Genomic DNA, 16,196 nt, shown 5'->3' on the forward strand with positions numbered 1-16,196 from the left:
TATGCATTAAGGACAGTACTTGTACTGGAAGTCCAAAGGTGGCTACACTGTTCTAAGATAGAGAAAATTCGACCTAATCATCTGAAAATCGGGCATTTAAAAATGGCTAAGAATAATTCCTTCGCTCACATCTCGATATTGATGAACCTATTGTATCGTAGAAATTAAGCTTCAATTGTTGTTTAGGGCAGTCTTGCACGTTTTACTTGAATGGCTGGGAGGGGGTGTTTTAACAGTCATAATTGTTTCTTAGTAAAGTAAAAAGATAATCATTTAACATTTTTATCAAATCTCTGATGTTCTGAAAAGTGAGTTTAGCCTTACTGTATTCATTTTTGAAAATAATTAGATTTAAAAAATCAAACATTTGTATATTACTGCTTGTTGTGTTTCTTTTGCGTTTCAGTATATATTGTTCTGTTGGGTATGAATTTAATTTAACAACAGTTTTTGCAAAAACCTATGACATCACAGGAGAGTGGATTTCCTTAAAAACAACATTTAAAGTATATGTGATATTTTTAAACATTGTTTCAATCTCTTTAAATAAAGAAGGAATGTTAACGTTATCGTCCGCGGCGTAGTAATACACAGTGTAAGACAGAAAAATCTCACACTGCTTCTCACACCGAACAAGTAAAACTAAGACTGGTAATTATGCAAAAAGGAATATCTAAATTTAAGATATTCTCAGTTTACAATGCATAGCAACTCTCAAATACACAATTTATTATAAATAATAAGTTTACCTGCACAATTCTTCCCTTTAAAACCTTCGTTACCTTTGCATTTATAACCTCGCGATCGTGTAGACCTGGCTTGTAGAATTGCCACATACACGGCCCAAAAAAAACCAAGAAGTGTCTAAAAATTAAAAGTAAGAACAACATTCTAATAGAAAAAATCAACAGCTTGGGTTTAATAATTGGAAGAACATTGTTTCATTTCTAGCACATCACCAAGCTCAATTCATATTGTATGCCTTCCTTGTTGGAACAACAAACACAGATTTGTCTATTTTACGAAAAATCACAATCCATCATCATTAAACTGCCTTTAAGTCCTTAAAGGTTTCTTTACATACCTTTCTTTGAGGACAGTCATGATCTGCTTTGAATAATTACATACTTCGTCTAGAAAAAAATGTATATACAGGCTTTGAATATATCATTTTCAATGAATGGACAAGATGTATAAAAAAACATCAATATTTTAACAATTATGTTAAATGTCGTTGTGTTTTATTTAATATAAAATGGTTTTAGATAAGGTTTTAAGAATGTCTTATTCCTAAGAGCAATTACATGTAGCTTTAATTATAGTATAAGAATTTTTAAAGGAATTAATTTAAAATTTTAACGTTGAACATTCCCATTCATTAAATATTTAAACTAAGCATGTCTACTTTTTATGAAACAATAAAATATTTTTTTTTTATTGAATTGACTAAAACCATGTCTAGTCCTTGGACACTAATAAATAGTTTCAATTAATTTAAATAATTACATGTATGTGAAATATCTTAGCTTTATCACTTACCTTTCCTGTTTCCATTATAGGCGTTGTTTAAGAACAGGCTGTGAAGGTAGGTATCAAGTCTCTATTTAAAAACAATTGAATTGCGTTAAGATATTGGAAATTATTATAATAGGCTATTTTTGTTATTTCATTCTAAGACGTCCGTATGCTAACGTGATTCATTCACTGATTTAAGATGTTTTACTATTTTTTATTAATCAATGTAATGTTTTACAGAACATTTACGATGTAAAGTTTATTTAAGCTGATCTAATTCTATGCAAATTAAAATGAATAATAACTAATGATAATTATCTATCAAAGAAAAGTTTTGCAGAAATAAGGTAACTATCACTGATAGTTTGAAAATAATATACCCCTCTCCCCCCCCCCCTTTTTTTTTTTTTAAAAAGTAACCTCAGTGTGTAGCACCATTATATCGACATTGTGTGGACTTTGTATCGACCAAAGAGTAAAATGTTTAAAACCAGAATCCAAAGTTCTGTTTTCTTCAACAGTTGCATTATGGTGTCAAGAGTATAAACCAATTAATTAGGTATACTTTTGTTAAACAAAGTTTAAAACATAAATATTAAATTAAAAAAATAAATTAAATAAAGCCAACCTCCTTTATACATGTATTAAAAAATAACAATCGGAAGTATAAAGCTTTTGTAAGTTTCCATTCTAATTGTTAGCCCATTATTTACACCATAATTATCTACGGATATTTAAATTTAACCGATTTTAACAACGAGCACACTGCGAATGTGACCAATCTACAATGGATGTCTATTTCTCCATGGTACCTGATCTAACCTCTGATGTTGTAGAAGGTCCTTTATTACGCTGCTTCCGATTTATATTGTTTAGATGGACTTTAAACTTGATATATCTTCGTAATTCCCATATCTCGGTTAACAAGATATATTCTATGTCTAAAGGGCAGGAGGGATGTGACGGGCAATGGTAACCCTGTGTAGGAGGGATGTAAACTCAAGATCACCAACACAGTTGTAGGACAAGCTGGTTAAACACACCATAGTGATTTTTGCTGAGTGCTGCTTACCATGTATCTTTATCTCTCTATTGAACAAAACTTTTCTAACAGCAATTATCAATATAAAAAAGATATGGCTTACTTCAGATTTCTAAGGGATTTAAGGTACAATTTCTGTGGTTATTACAACTACGCTCGGTTACTTGGCCAGCACTGTAATTTTGTGTAAAATTAAGATTTCAAGGTTAAATTAAGTTTTCAAGGTAAATTTAATTCAAGATTTAAGGTAAAAATCTTAAATATCAAAATTTTAAAACCTGTTGGGAAATCTGAAATTTGTCAACTAATATATTAAATTTCAATATACCAAATCAGTATGAGTTCTTGAAATTTAGATATTTTAAAAAATATATTAACATATTGAAACTCAAAATCATTTTAGAAAATTGAATTCTTAAGTGTTACACGGACCAAAATCCATTATTGGTGTCAGGCGTCCGATCTAAGCTGGATGATTAATGTAAGATTAGGTGAAAGGGAAAAAAGATAAAAAGAATTACTCTGACATAGAGGGTTAAAACTACATCAAGCATAACTATTTAAAAAAAAAATAATGAAGTACATTTCTTTTAAAATGAACTTGTCTCAAAGATTACATATGGGAAGTATGAAAGCGCTGGCCCTCACCGTTAAAAAGTTATGATCAAGGTTAAAGTTTGTAAAAAGGTCAAACTCCAAGGTCAAAGGTTCTTGATATCCAATGAAAGGTCTTGTCACATGGATTACACATTTGAAATATGAAAGCCCTAGCCATTGCCGTTCAAAAGTTATGACCAAGGTTAAAGTTTTTTCATAAGTACAAAAATCTCCAAGGTCAAGGTTAAAAGGTCAAAATTGATGGTTTCAAATGAAACGTCTTGCAAATAAGAATTGATATTTTAAATATGGAATTCTTAGTATCTACAGTTTAAAAATTAGGGTCAAAGAAAAAGATTGGAATTCTTGTGTAAAAGTCAGTCAAAGGTCAAGGTCAAAGGGTCAACGTTCTTGGTATAAAATGAAAGGTCTTGTCACAAGAAATACATATGTGAAGTATAAAAGCCCTAGTCCTAACCCTTCCAAAATTATGGTCAAGGTTGTATTTTTAAAGTAGGTAAACCTCCAAGGTCAAGGTCAAAGGGTCAAGTTTCTTGGTATCCTATGAAGCGTCTTTTCACAAGAAATAAATACGTGAAGTATGTAAGCCCTAGCATTTCTGTTCAAAAGTTATAGCCAAAGTTAAAGATTTTTCATAAGTACAAAAATCTCCAAGGTCAAGGTCAAAAGGTCAAGGTTGTTGATATCAAATGAAAGGTCTTTCCACAAACAATACACATGTCAAGTATTAATGTCTTAGTATATACTTTCAAAAGATATAAAAGCAAAAATTCAAAATTTTTGTGTAAAAGTGGGTTAAACTCCAAGGTAAAGGTCAAAAGGTCAAATATGGTGGTACCCCAAAAAAGGTCTTGTCACAAAAAATACATATGTGAAGTATGAAGTCCCTAGTCTTTACCCTTCAAAAATTATGGTCAAGGTTGTATTTTTAAAGTAGGTCAAATTCTAAGGTCAAGGTCAAAGGGTCAAGGTTCTTGGTATCCTATGAAGTTTCTTTTCACAAAGTTTACATACAGGACGTATTTAAGCCCTAGCACTTTCTGTTCAAAAGTTATAGCCAAGGTTAAAGTTTTTTCATAAGTATAAAAAACTCCAAGGTCAAGGTCAAAAGGTCAAAAGGTCAAGAGTGTTGATATCAAATGAAAGGTCTTTCCACAAACAATACATATGTCAAGTATTTATGTCTTGGTATATACTGTTCAAAAGATGTGGCCAAAGTAAAAGTTCAAAATTTTTGTGTAAAAGTGGGTCAAACTCCAAAGTCAAGGTCAAAAGGTCAAATTTGGTTCCCCGAAAAAGGTCTTGTCACAAGAAATACACATATGAAATATGAGGGTCATAGCTCCACTAAATCAAAAGTTATGGGCAAGGTTAAAGTTTTTGCGGACAAACAGGCAAACAGAGAGACAGAAAGACAGACAGAGAGACAGAAAGACAGACAGACAGACGGACACGACAAAAACAATGTACCCCCGAAACTTCGTTTACAGGGGCATAAAAATACTTTCAAACTGATACTCTCATTATAAATTTTTCTCAATCTTGTATATAATTTATGAAATATGCGTAAGTTTATTTCAACCACGTTCATATATGAAATATTTCTGATCTTGAGAGGAAATTTGCTACATGTATTAATCGATACACACAAACATTACCGCTGTAATTCATTTTAATCATTGGTTTTGGATTGGTAGTGTCAGTGATAAATTTATTTTTTAATACAAGTTTTATATTTAATTTTGTAAGATAAAGTTTATTTTGAACATCATCTCCTCAAGACAGAAAATGTATAATTTTCGGTCACCTCAAGTCTGTAACATATGTAGAGAAGCAGTGTTTTTAATAAATAGATATTTTACAGATTAAACTGTTTTAAAATTTAAATTTGTAAGACAAAAACATTTTTTCGACGAGTGTTCTTGTTTATATAAAATGTAAAATGTGACTATTCTCGAGTTTCTAAAAGTAACAAACAATTAAATCTGGAATGATTTTTTTTTAATATTAAAATATACTTATATTGCTGAAAAAACCATTCTTGTGGTCTGAGACCAAAAAATTTTTATTGTAAAGAGAGAGGATAAAAAGACTAGTTACAGTGAATCAATGCTGATGGTTGCTTTTTTTTTTTTTTTTTTTTTTTTTTTTTTTTGCATTCACGGTATGAAGTACTTTTAAAAACTCACCAATTAGATGCTATAAAATCCAGTAATTAACAGAACCTTAGCTGGACAAACAGATCTCACGGTTATATCTCGACCTTGTGTGAGAACCAAAAGTTAAATATACACTAAATATACTGAAGGCGGAGAAAAAATAAGATAAAAAGAAATAAATATTTCATAACATTTTGTCCTTAGCAACAGGTGTCTCCAAGGTTTTGGATTTTATCAAATCACTTTTAGTTTTGTAAATACTCATTGAAGACTGTCATTTTACCAGGAAGTCAGATAAACTGCTGCTTGGATAGAAAATCCAGGTTTGTGAAGGAGATAATGCTAAAGAAATAATTTAAAAATCTATGTAAAAGTACAAAAATCAATTTCCCATTAAAAGATTTTCTTATAATGATAACAAGTACATAACGCTAATAACATGGGCCTTATACATAGTAAGTCAACTGGGCATCATGTAACAATTTTCAACATTGAATTTTATTCGTACTTTAAAGCAGAGGCTATGACATTCACATTTTATTAAAAAAAAGCATTTTAAGAAAAACCGCTCACCATTTCTTTATACTTAGCATGCTATTTTTTTTTTATTTAATACCCATAGGCAAAGTTGATGAACAAAAATAAAAACAAGAAATCTGTGAGCCAATGCTCATTAGTAATAGTCCCGCTCTGATCTGAATATACAATATATGTTAAGAAACATTACAGTTGTATGCACGGATAAATAAGAATTCGACACCAGATTCATATAAAAATTAATCCCATCATACAGGATGCCTCAACAAAGTATGTACTAAAATTTCAAGAATCTGTTATGAGTAGTTGCTGAGAAAACCGCAACGAAAATTTGTTATTTTATGAAATGGACAGATGCAATGACAAACAGGAAGTTGACATCAGATTTGAACAAAACCATTTAGCATGCCTCACGAAAGAGTGTGCTAGAATGTAAAGCATCTACGATGGGTAGCTGCTGAGAAGACTGTGACAAAAATTTAATGTGTATGAAACATGTATGAAATAGACAGACGCACAGACAAACAGGAAGTTAACATCGGATTTGAACAAGAATAAATCCAACCATTTGACATGCCACAGAGAAGATTTTGTTAAAATTCAGGCATATGCAATGAGGATTTGCTTAGAAAGCTGTAATGAAAATTTGGTATGTGTGAAACAAATATGAAACGGACAGACACACTGGCAGACAAGAAGTTAACCTTAGATTTAAACAAAAATGAATTCCACCATATGGCATGCCTCAGAGAAGACTCAAAATTTCAAGCATCTGCGATGAGTAGTTGCCGAGAAATCTGTGACGAAAACTTGTTATGTGTAAAACGGAGAGACGCATGGATAAACAGGAATTTTGCATCAGGTTTGAATAAAAATTTATCCGAACATGTGGCGTGCCTCAGAGAAGATTATGTTAAAATTTCAAGCATCTGCGATGAGTAGTTGCTGAGAATACTACGACGAAAATTTGTTACGGACGGAAAGACGGACAGACAGACAACAATAAAACAGTATACCCCTCTCCTTTGGGGTGGTGGTATAATCAATGCATTTTAGCAATTATAATAAGGAGTACCCCCACCCACCCCACAAGAACCCCTGACTCTGGTGAATACATTTTAGAGTTTTGGAAAAGTCCCAATTTTAATAATTATTTTCAAGGAATAGATTTCAAGGCATTACAATGAAATTCATTTTAGTAAATACTTATTAAGACAGATCTGAAGATAATATTAGAAGAAAATGAATATAGATGGTTTCATAATTTTCAATGCGAAGAACACCTAACCTTTAATTATCTAAATATATTGAAGTGCAGTCATATCCAGATAATATTAAGGTGTGTTTTTTTCTGCATGGTTAAGGTTGACTTTGGCAACAGTTATCCATCGCTAAGCGGTTCTCTAAATATTTTTTTTTATATAGTTTCTCAATATAAAATTTTACATATGATGGATCTTTAAACAGTGTAGTATTTTTTTTTTTACAAATAAGGTTTAACGCTGCATTCAGGAAACCACCTCTAGAGTAGGGGAATACAATGTATGCCTATCAAATGTGCTATGGATCTTTGATATCATTGCATGCCATCTTAATTTCCAGTTTTACACAAATTCTATTACAGACAAAAGAAATGTATTGTAATTCAATCCTTTATTAATTTCCAAATGATAAAGACCTTTTTTCTCAAGTTTATTTAACTATTTACGAAAAATAAAAAAGATAACTAAGATTGCCTACCAATCTTTAATTAAAACAAGTTATAAATCTTCGGGCCAGAATACATTGGTGATAACATTCAATAAATATTCACAGAAGATGCAAAATGTGTAAAAAAAAAAATAATAATAATAATAAACTGTGTCAAACTTTCTATTTTCAAATTATATTAAAACAACTCCTTTCGTATGTTATCTACTGTTAAACATAGGTTATTCTTTTCTTATCAAAGTTGCTTCAAAAATGAAATCAGGGTCTTGTAACTGTCTCATAAAACTTCCTCCTTTCTTTGTTAGTAATACTGTTTATTCATTTTAAATCGTCGGGGTCAATTTTTCTAATATTGCACGGACGTAATTTAGTTTGAAACTCAAATATACATGTATACAGAAGATTAAATGAATAAAATTAAAAGAGAAATTGTCCGTGGGGATGTTAATTCGTGGATCATGATGATATTTCTAATCATTTTTAGACATACTGAAAGGAATAATGTTATAAATTGGCAATAAATATATCATTACAAATCTTTACAAGGTATACATCAATCTCAAAATGTAATTTCTCATGATTAGATGTCCTTTACTTAAAATTATTTTAGAGAAAGAAACGTACGATTTCTTACGTACAGACGACTAAGAGTTTGTCTATTGGCTTTTTTAATTCACCTGAATACTATACCTGTCGACAGCATGTGCCCGACCTTAGTAATGTTACCTTAAAAAACTTCTATGACGTCACCCATTGTTATAAGTCTACGTATTTTTTACCGATTCAACCAGCAGTAGTTGGATATTTAAAGATCCAACTGGCCATCAGTTGGATATTTCAAATATCCAACTGCCTATCGGTTGGATATTTCAAATATCCAACCGAAGTGCATAAAACAATAAAGAATGAACAAAAGAGATAAAACAGTTTTTAAATGTATTTCCAATGCACACGAAAAATAGTAATTACTCAAATTTAAATCCACACTATTACAATTAATTTCCAGTGCACATGGAATTACCGCAATTACATTTATCACATTTATCGTGTTTCAAATGCACTTCCAATGCTCACAGAAATAAGAATTCCTCTGAATTTTGCACACATTTAAAAATGCTTTCAGTCTTTTTGACACATTTTGGACATGTTTTGACACAAATTTATTTTCACCTTGAATCTTAAAGAAGATCACTTCTTATTGCTGTATATTATTTTACGGTCCTTTATCAGTAAATCCCTTCAGGTTATCCGAGATTCATCTCTGTTTCATACTTTTGCGGCGTACTTCCCAAAGCAGCTTAACTGACAGCCCATCCATTTTTCGACACCGTTATTATTGCAGATCTTGATATGGAATCTTTTTAAAGCAGGTTCCGCATAACACCGCCAATCCTTGTATCTGTTTAAGCACTACTACAAGTATTGTCCGAATGGAACTCCATAAGAACCGAACACTTTCCTCAGCAAACCATCATCTTATAATATGTAATGACAAATTCCCAGCCTTTTATCAAAATTCTGTAGTTTTCTTCAGCTTTCAGGTCACAAGTATTCAAAACACTATCTGAACCTCTCTAATTTACTTTGAATTTAAAAATACAATGTACTCTTCGTCTGATTTCATGACTGTTCAGTACAATGGAAAGGGATGAAATGACATCTGCACCGTTTAGTTTCATGCTCACAAGTCCATGAATAAAAGGGGTGTTCGATTGGGCTATTGTTTTGTGTCACAGTTGGATATTTAAATGGGCTAAATCCTATTGTATTACAGCAAAGTTGGATATTTGAATGAGTAAATGTTTCTTTGGGGCCCAAAGTAGGGAATTTTTTTAAGTAAGATACATAACTCGATAGTGTTGAATAGTTTAGAGAAAACATGTTTTCTCTAAACTATTCAACACCATCTCGTTATTTATCCCTTACTTATCTAACTGCATTGAAGACATAAGGGTAGGTTAGTAAGAAGAACTTTTTATGGAATATATGTGTGTTATCCTATGTTACAGTATACAGTTAAAGTATATCATTGAGGGAGTTAGCTAGATTCCATTTCCCCAAGTCCAGGACAATTTCCCGAGGCGCAGCCGAGGGAAATAGTCCTGGTCGAGGGGAACTGGAATCTTGCTAACTCCCTCAATGATATACTTTTTAACTGTTTTATTATACCGATACAAATAGAGGATTACCAATGGCGAGGAATAAGCTTAATGACTAACGCACGGGGAATTAGTCCATTAACATATTAGACTGATACAAAAGTAAAAACTAGAGGATTACAAATAACCGGGGAATTACCTTCCGAAGCAGGGATTAACTTATTTAAATAATGCACGGGGAATTAGTCCATTCACTCAGATTTTTAGGGAATTAATAAAATTTTACTGCCTTACTTTTATATAGGAAAAAATCAATAGAGGTATAATGATTTAGAATACACAGGCAACTTAGCCACATATGATTCTCATATGAGTATCATATGATTCTCATATGATTGGTTTCATATGAGAATCATAGAAAAAGGGCATCATATGTGAATCATATGAAGCAAATCATATGATTTACATATGATCCACATATGTGAATCATATGAAAATAACTACATATGATTTGCATATGAATGATTTAAGTGTATTTCAAGTCATTTACATATGAGAATCATATGAAAAGGACATCATATGTAAATCATATGAAACACTTAAGTGTGTTTCAAGCCATTTACATATGAGAATCATATGAAAGGGGCATCATATGTAAATCATATGAAACAGTTATCTGTGTTCTCTTTCAATATTTTTCACATTCTTGTACACATTTAAAAATCAGATATTTCTGCTTTAGATGAAAATTCATTACATTACAATGATCTATCTTCATTGGTTAAATATTTTAAAATATCTTATAATGCTTATACAACTTTTTTGATAAAATTATTTTCATCAAGAGAAATAACTTATTTTTCACAGTGTACTTTCTAAACAAGAAAATATACAAACAAGTCAGTAGCATTTGTCGATACATGTTTTTAACATATTCTAAAAGGAGTACAAATTATAAGATTTCCTTAAAATGATTAAGTAGTTAAACATGTATACATGTACAAATGAATAAAATAATTAGGTCATGTACTTGTTTAAAAATACCATATGACATGAAAGTGTCCACAGCAAAATTGAAATATCAGCAATAACATTTGTCATGTATTCTTGATTGTAAATTTATGAAAAATCAAGTTATTTGATATTCTATCATACAAATAAGAATGGGAAATCTTTACAGGTCAAATTCTGACAAGATTGTGTACATCCTCCACATTTCATAATTACTCCATATATTTCCAGGTTCTTTTTCCTTCTGTATCTTTTCAATATTTTCAGTTGTCCTCCCGCTGATCTGACCATTTTGAAAAGTACCAAAAATGCAAATCCACCAGTTCTCCCCTTCCTGAACAATTTCTTTGTGGCACAGAATGGTCTCTACAAAAATTTCAAAAATAAAAATAAAATAATTCTTAAATTACAAAATCAATTCTACAAGTTATATTAAAGTAACTTATCATCAGCAAACAAATGTATTCCCAATTCATCGACACAGATATATTACGAGATAAAACTAATGTTATATATGTTACAGCGTTTTTTTTTTCCTTATATAACTGGTACCGATAAACGACACCGTTCCCAATGCCAAAAAACGTTAATTTTTCCCAAATCTGTGACTAAAAATTCCAATTCAACTGTAAATCAAAAGATTACGACAACATCGTATTTCTTGTTAAATGAAACATTGTACAAGTTGACTAATTGTTTCACTTCCATTTAAATCGAAAGTCGAGAAAGTCGTAATTTGGTGGGAACAGTGGTTTAGACAGCGTAGTGTCATACATTTTGACAAAGTGAAAGCATGACAATGTAAAAACAAGGGACATTGATATAAAAAACAATAGGTACTTGTTTATTCTTTGAAACAAGCAGTAATAGGTAATTAAGTTGGAACAAACGCAAAATACGTTGCATGTGGCATTATGCATAAATAAGAGAAAATTCTCATTTGTTTTTCTTCGATTTTATTTTTCCCAATTGAACCGGTACTGGACCCTTTCCCAATGGGTGGAAAATATCGCTGTGTTATACTATGTGTTCTGCTAAATCTTTTGATGTAATTTGCAAGACACTGTTGGAAGATATGCTTCATAATAAAATTATAAAAAGCATTTTTTTTTATTTTGACAATTGAATTGAATTTTGCAAGACATTTACACTATTAGAAGATATGCTTCATATTAAAATCATAATTTTCTTTTTTATTTTTGTCAATTGAATTTGGAATGTTCAAATAGTATCATTGCCAAAAATTAAGAAGATTCTGACACAAATATATTACTTTTGGACAAAAAAATTACAGACAAGTAGATAGGCAGAAAAACAGACTTTGTGATTCCAGGATATCCCAAACTTTGTTGGGAAGAATATAACAAAGTCTGTTAAACAGTGTGTAGTTACCTTAACTTTGAAACAAGCCTAGGATCTTTGGATTTTTTTCTTATGAGAGGCTGCCTGTATATTGAACCTGTAAAACCAATATTAACACAGTAGATATTTTCTAAGCATAACTAAAACTTAAACTACAAAAAAGAGAGAGTATACAAGTTTGTAGGTTCTCAATAGTCTTAAATATCTTACATTTTACCTGAAACTAGGTTCTCTATTAGTATTGGAAATTTTTTTTTATAAATGTCAGTCAATGAATACATAGATGTAAATATCTAATGGATTAGCTATCTGATGTACTTTCTACAAATACACATGCATAATTGTACCTTGAAAGTTGCCACTGTTATTATTAATTTTTTGCTGAAATTCAAAAATTCAATTTACCCCCTGAAGTTACTGTATAGTTTCAAAGCTTTTAAAGCCAACATATTCTATTCATACTTACCATATTTTAAAAGTGCATTGGATTAAAATTGTTTCAGAATGTAGAATACAACTTCAATATTATTGAGTTTATTTTTGAAGAAGCCATGCAAACAATGTAGAATTATAAAGGAACAAAAAGAAATTATCAAGAAATATTTTGTCATAAAGGAGTCCACTTTGATTTTTTTTTACCTTTAATATTGTGATGATGCAATCGTCTGTCACAATCAGCTTTTGGATCAATCGCCAGTCTTATCAGCTTTGGCCTTCTTGGACTTAATAAAAAAGCAGCACGGTGACACTGAACTCAAGTTGTTGAATGCATCTAAGGCCATAAAAACAAACATTTGTCATTAAGTTGATGTCAGAAAGAATCGACTTGATAACGATCTCAACATACAAAAACGTCAAACTGCTATACAGGGTTTCTACTTTCACTTTCAAATCAGTATGTAACAAAAGGCAAAACAAAAAGAAAACAAAGTAATGCCTTTACATGTAAATTGTAATGTTTACATCCATTCAGAAACAAATTTATCCAAAATTACTTACAGATCACTAGGCCTAACGTTATGTAGGTTTACGAAATGCATTAATTTAAACAATTACAAGTGTTGAGAGTATTACAGAGATGAATTCATACGAACCTGTAACCGTAATGAAACGATATTTAAACAATATGAATTTAAGTTCTTTAAAAAATTGTAAGGAGATTAGGCTACTTACTTTTTCCAACACCCAGCACTTCTGCTGCAGCAGTGACGTCAAACATGACGTACAGTTTCATCAGATAGAAGTCAAAACCGGTCCGGGAAAAATACGGATTTTTTTTTATTTTACTCAAGTAATAAACCCAAACTCAAAAGATTTGAAATAAAAAGCAAATTGATTTATTATTTAATCAATTTTGTCAAGGATATGCATTATTACAGAAAGAGAAAATTGTGAAAGGTTTTTTTTTTATAAGGGAAAGGGGGGGGGGTTAAACAGAGTAGAACTTAACATAAGTTATTGCTAACAAATTCTTTTGAAATTGATGTACATTTAAATTACTATTGAGATATATTTTTGAAATTGCAATTTTACTCGAGTATACCACGGGCAAATTAGTGAATACTGTTTCATATGATTCTCATATGATCACTGTGTCATATGATTCTCATATGATCACTGTCAAAATATTCATATGATTTTTACCTGAGTATAACAAGGGCAAATTAGTGAATATGGTTTCATATGATTCTCATATGATCAGTTTCATATGATTCTCATATGACCACTGCCAAAATATACATATGATTCTCATATGTAGGATCTTTCATATGATAATCATATGTATATTACTTCATATGATTAACATATGTATGATCATATGATTCTCATATGATTGGCCACATATGATTCTCATATGATTGTATATACATATGATTCTCATATGATCCTCATATGATCTTCATATGAAAGGCAATGCATATGTGGATCATATGTGGCTAAATTGCCTATGTAACTTGTACTGTAAATCACAGTTATAGCGAAAACCCTTTTAATCAATTGACGAAGCGATTTTCTTCTCTGTTACTCTATTATATATTGTTACCTGAACGGGTATGAAGTATTATTCCTTTAAAAAAATCAATCTCGGCACATCGTTTTAAGCTTGTTTGACTGATCTGTCATTGCATGAAAGTTAAAACTGAAAAAATTCAATGCTTAAGTCTGTTTTCAGCTGACAGGCGATGATAACCTAACACAGGTTCAAGTCGAAGCAGCCCTACAGCAATGCCCCACATTTGTCCTTTTTAAAAATGCCACATTGCAGGAGTCAGAAGCAGAAGTGACGTATACAATAAAAAAAACTCTGTCCAAGCAACTGTACCGGACATGGCACTTGTTTTTCAGAGATGACAGATAGATGTTAGATACATAGAGAGAGAAAGAGAGAGAGCAGCACGCACCTTTAAAGTGAAATACACAATTTCCGATTCGTTGTGTTACTCTTGGCAGTGAGATTGGTATATTATAACATTATATGTGTCTGTATAACATACTCCATAAAAAAAGAAAAAAATTAATGAACTTAAACAATCGTCACTCTTTTTTTCCAGACACTTTAATTTTCCCTTTTTATTTTATCAAAATCTTAAATATTTAAAACGTCAATATCTCAGGTCCTACAGTGACTTTATCATAAAAGTTTCAATAATAAACCAATTTCTACTTTTTCCTAGCAACATTGCTCAGGTGAGCGATGTGGACCATATGCATGGGCCTCTTGTTTTCTTTTAATTTAAAATAAAAACCTAAAATAAGCAAACAAAATGAGAAGCAAAAAAATTAAATAACTTTTATGCATTTCTTAAAATTTTAAATATAAATTATTGGAATTTTAAAAAAATTATTGGAATTTTTCAGTCTTTTGTATATATTATCATGATTCCATAGATATCGTGTTACATGTTGACAACATGTTAACTCTTTCGTCATCTTTATTTTAAGGTACTGCATCTGTGCCACAGGATTTGGGGGGAGCGACTGTTCCTTTGATTTACTCGCACATTGTTACAACGCACTTTGAAAATTACGCACTTTGAAAAATTTTTCAAAGTGCGTTAAAATTTGGGACCAATCTAACGCACTTTGAAAAAAATAATTTTTTTTCAAAGTGCGTTAATATCGACCATATTAACGCACTTTGAAAAAAATGTAGAGATTGATCAATATTCCTTCAAATAATCGGTATGATAAATAACAGATCCTGGTTTGATATTTTTTTTATGATAAAGTCACTGTAGGACCTGAGATATTGACGTTTTAAATATTTAAGATTTTGATAAAATAAAAGGGAAAATTAAAGGGTCTTGAAAAAAAGAGTGACGATTGTTTAAGTTCATTAATTCTTTTCTTTTTTTATGGAGTATGTTATACAGACACATATAATGTTATAATATACCAATCTCACTGCCAGGAGACCACAACGAATCGGAAATTGTGTATTTCACTTTAAAGGTACGTGCTGCTCTCTCTCTCTCTTTCTCTCTCTTTCTCTCTCTATGTATCTAACATCTATCTGTCATCTCTGAAAAACCATTAATATTAATTTTTCTAGCTGTTTGAAAAGTTTTGTTGACCTTTCATACTGGATTCTTTAAACGGGATGAATCTCGTTTTTATATTATTTGCAGGACGATTTCTGTTACATCGACAGCACATGCATTAGCCCCATGCAGAATAGTTCAACCAACGAGTGTCCTTACTGCAATGCGACAAATGATAAATTCAACTGAGCAGAAAATGAATGCAAGTGTCTTATAGGTATCTTATTTTATATTTTCCGTTTGCATTGCATAGGGAGAAATGTGATTTGAGCACCAGTTAAAATTTTTTAACAGCACATGTAGTAAAGTTAAGTATAATTAATTGTATTTTTTTATCTATGTAGCATGTGGACAAACAACAACAGAGAGTACGACAACAACAATGATTGTCACTGACACAGAATCCTAGATGAGCAGCTTAACAGAACAAATTGAAGAGACTACAAGTTCTATAACGACTGTTGAAGAAGATAAAACTACATATACAATAACAACTTCTCCAGGTAAAAGTGCTGAGAACGAATACACATCTTTGAATTCTTCTTCTTTTGATTCAACAACAGTAGTTTCGACAATAGCAACATCAACTGAGTCCGCAGAT

The 16,196-nt window shown here is 31.0% G+C and overlaps 1 long non-coding RNA gene across 2 annotated transcripts; it reads right to left on the reverse strand.

Moving 5' to 3' along the window:
* Positions 1-10,746: 10,746 nt before the first annotated feature.
* Positions 10,747-13,318, reverse strand: LOC134239321 (uncharacterized). Of its 2 annotated transcripts, XR_009986206.1 has the most exons (4): positions 13,227-13,318; positions 12,693-12,825; positions 12,084-12,150; positions 10,747-11,057 (listed from the first exon to the last, which is right to left on the reverse strand). It is a non-coding gene; the product is annotated as an uncharacterized LOC134239321 (long non-coding RNA). The 2 variants fall into 2 exon arrangements; XR_009986207.1 differs by lacking the exon at positions 12,084-12,150.
* Positions 13,319-16,196: the final 2,878 nt, after the last annotated feature.

The sequence above is a fragment of the Saccostrea cucullata genome, unplaced genomic scaffold, assembly GCF_032062105.1.
Source record: "Saccostrea cucullata isolate Sc308-1 unplaced genomic scaffold, CSIRO_AGI_Scuc_v1 ctg9045, whole genome shotgun sequence".
In the NCBI taxonomy this organism is placed as follows: domain Eukaryota; kingdom Metazoa; phylum Mollusca; class Bivalvia; order Ostreida; family Ostreidae; genus Saccostrea; species Saccostrea cuccullata.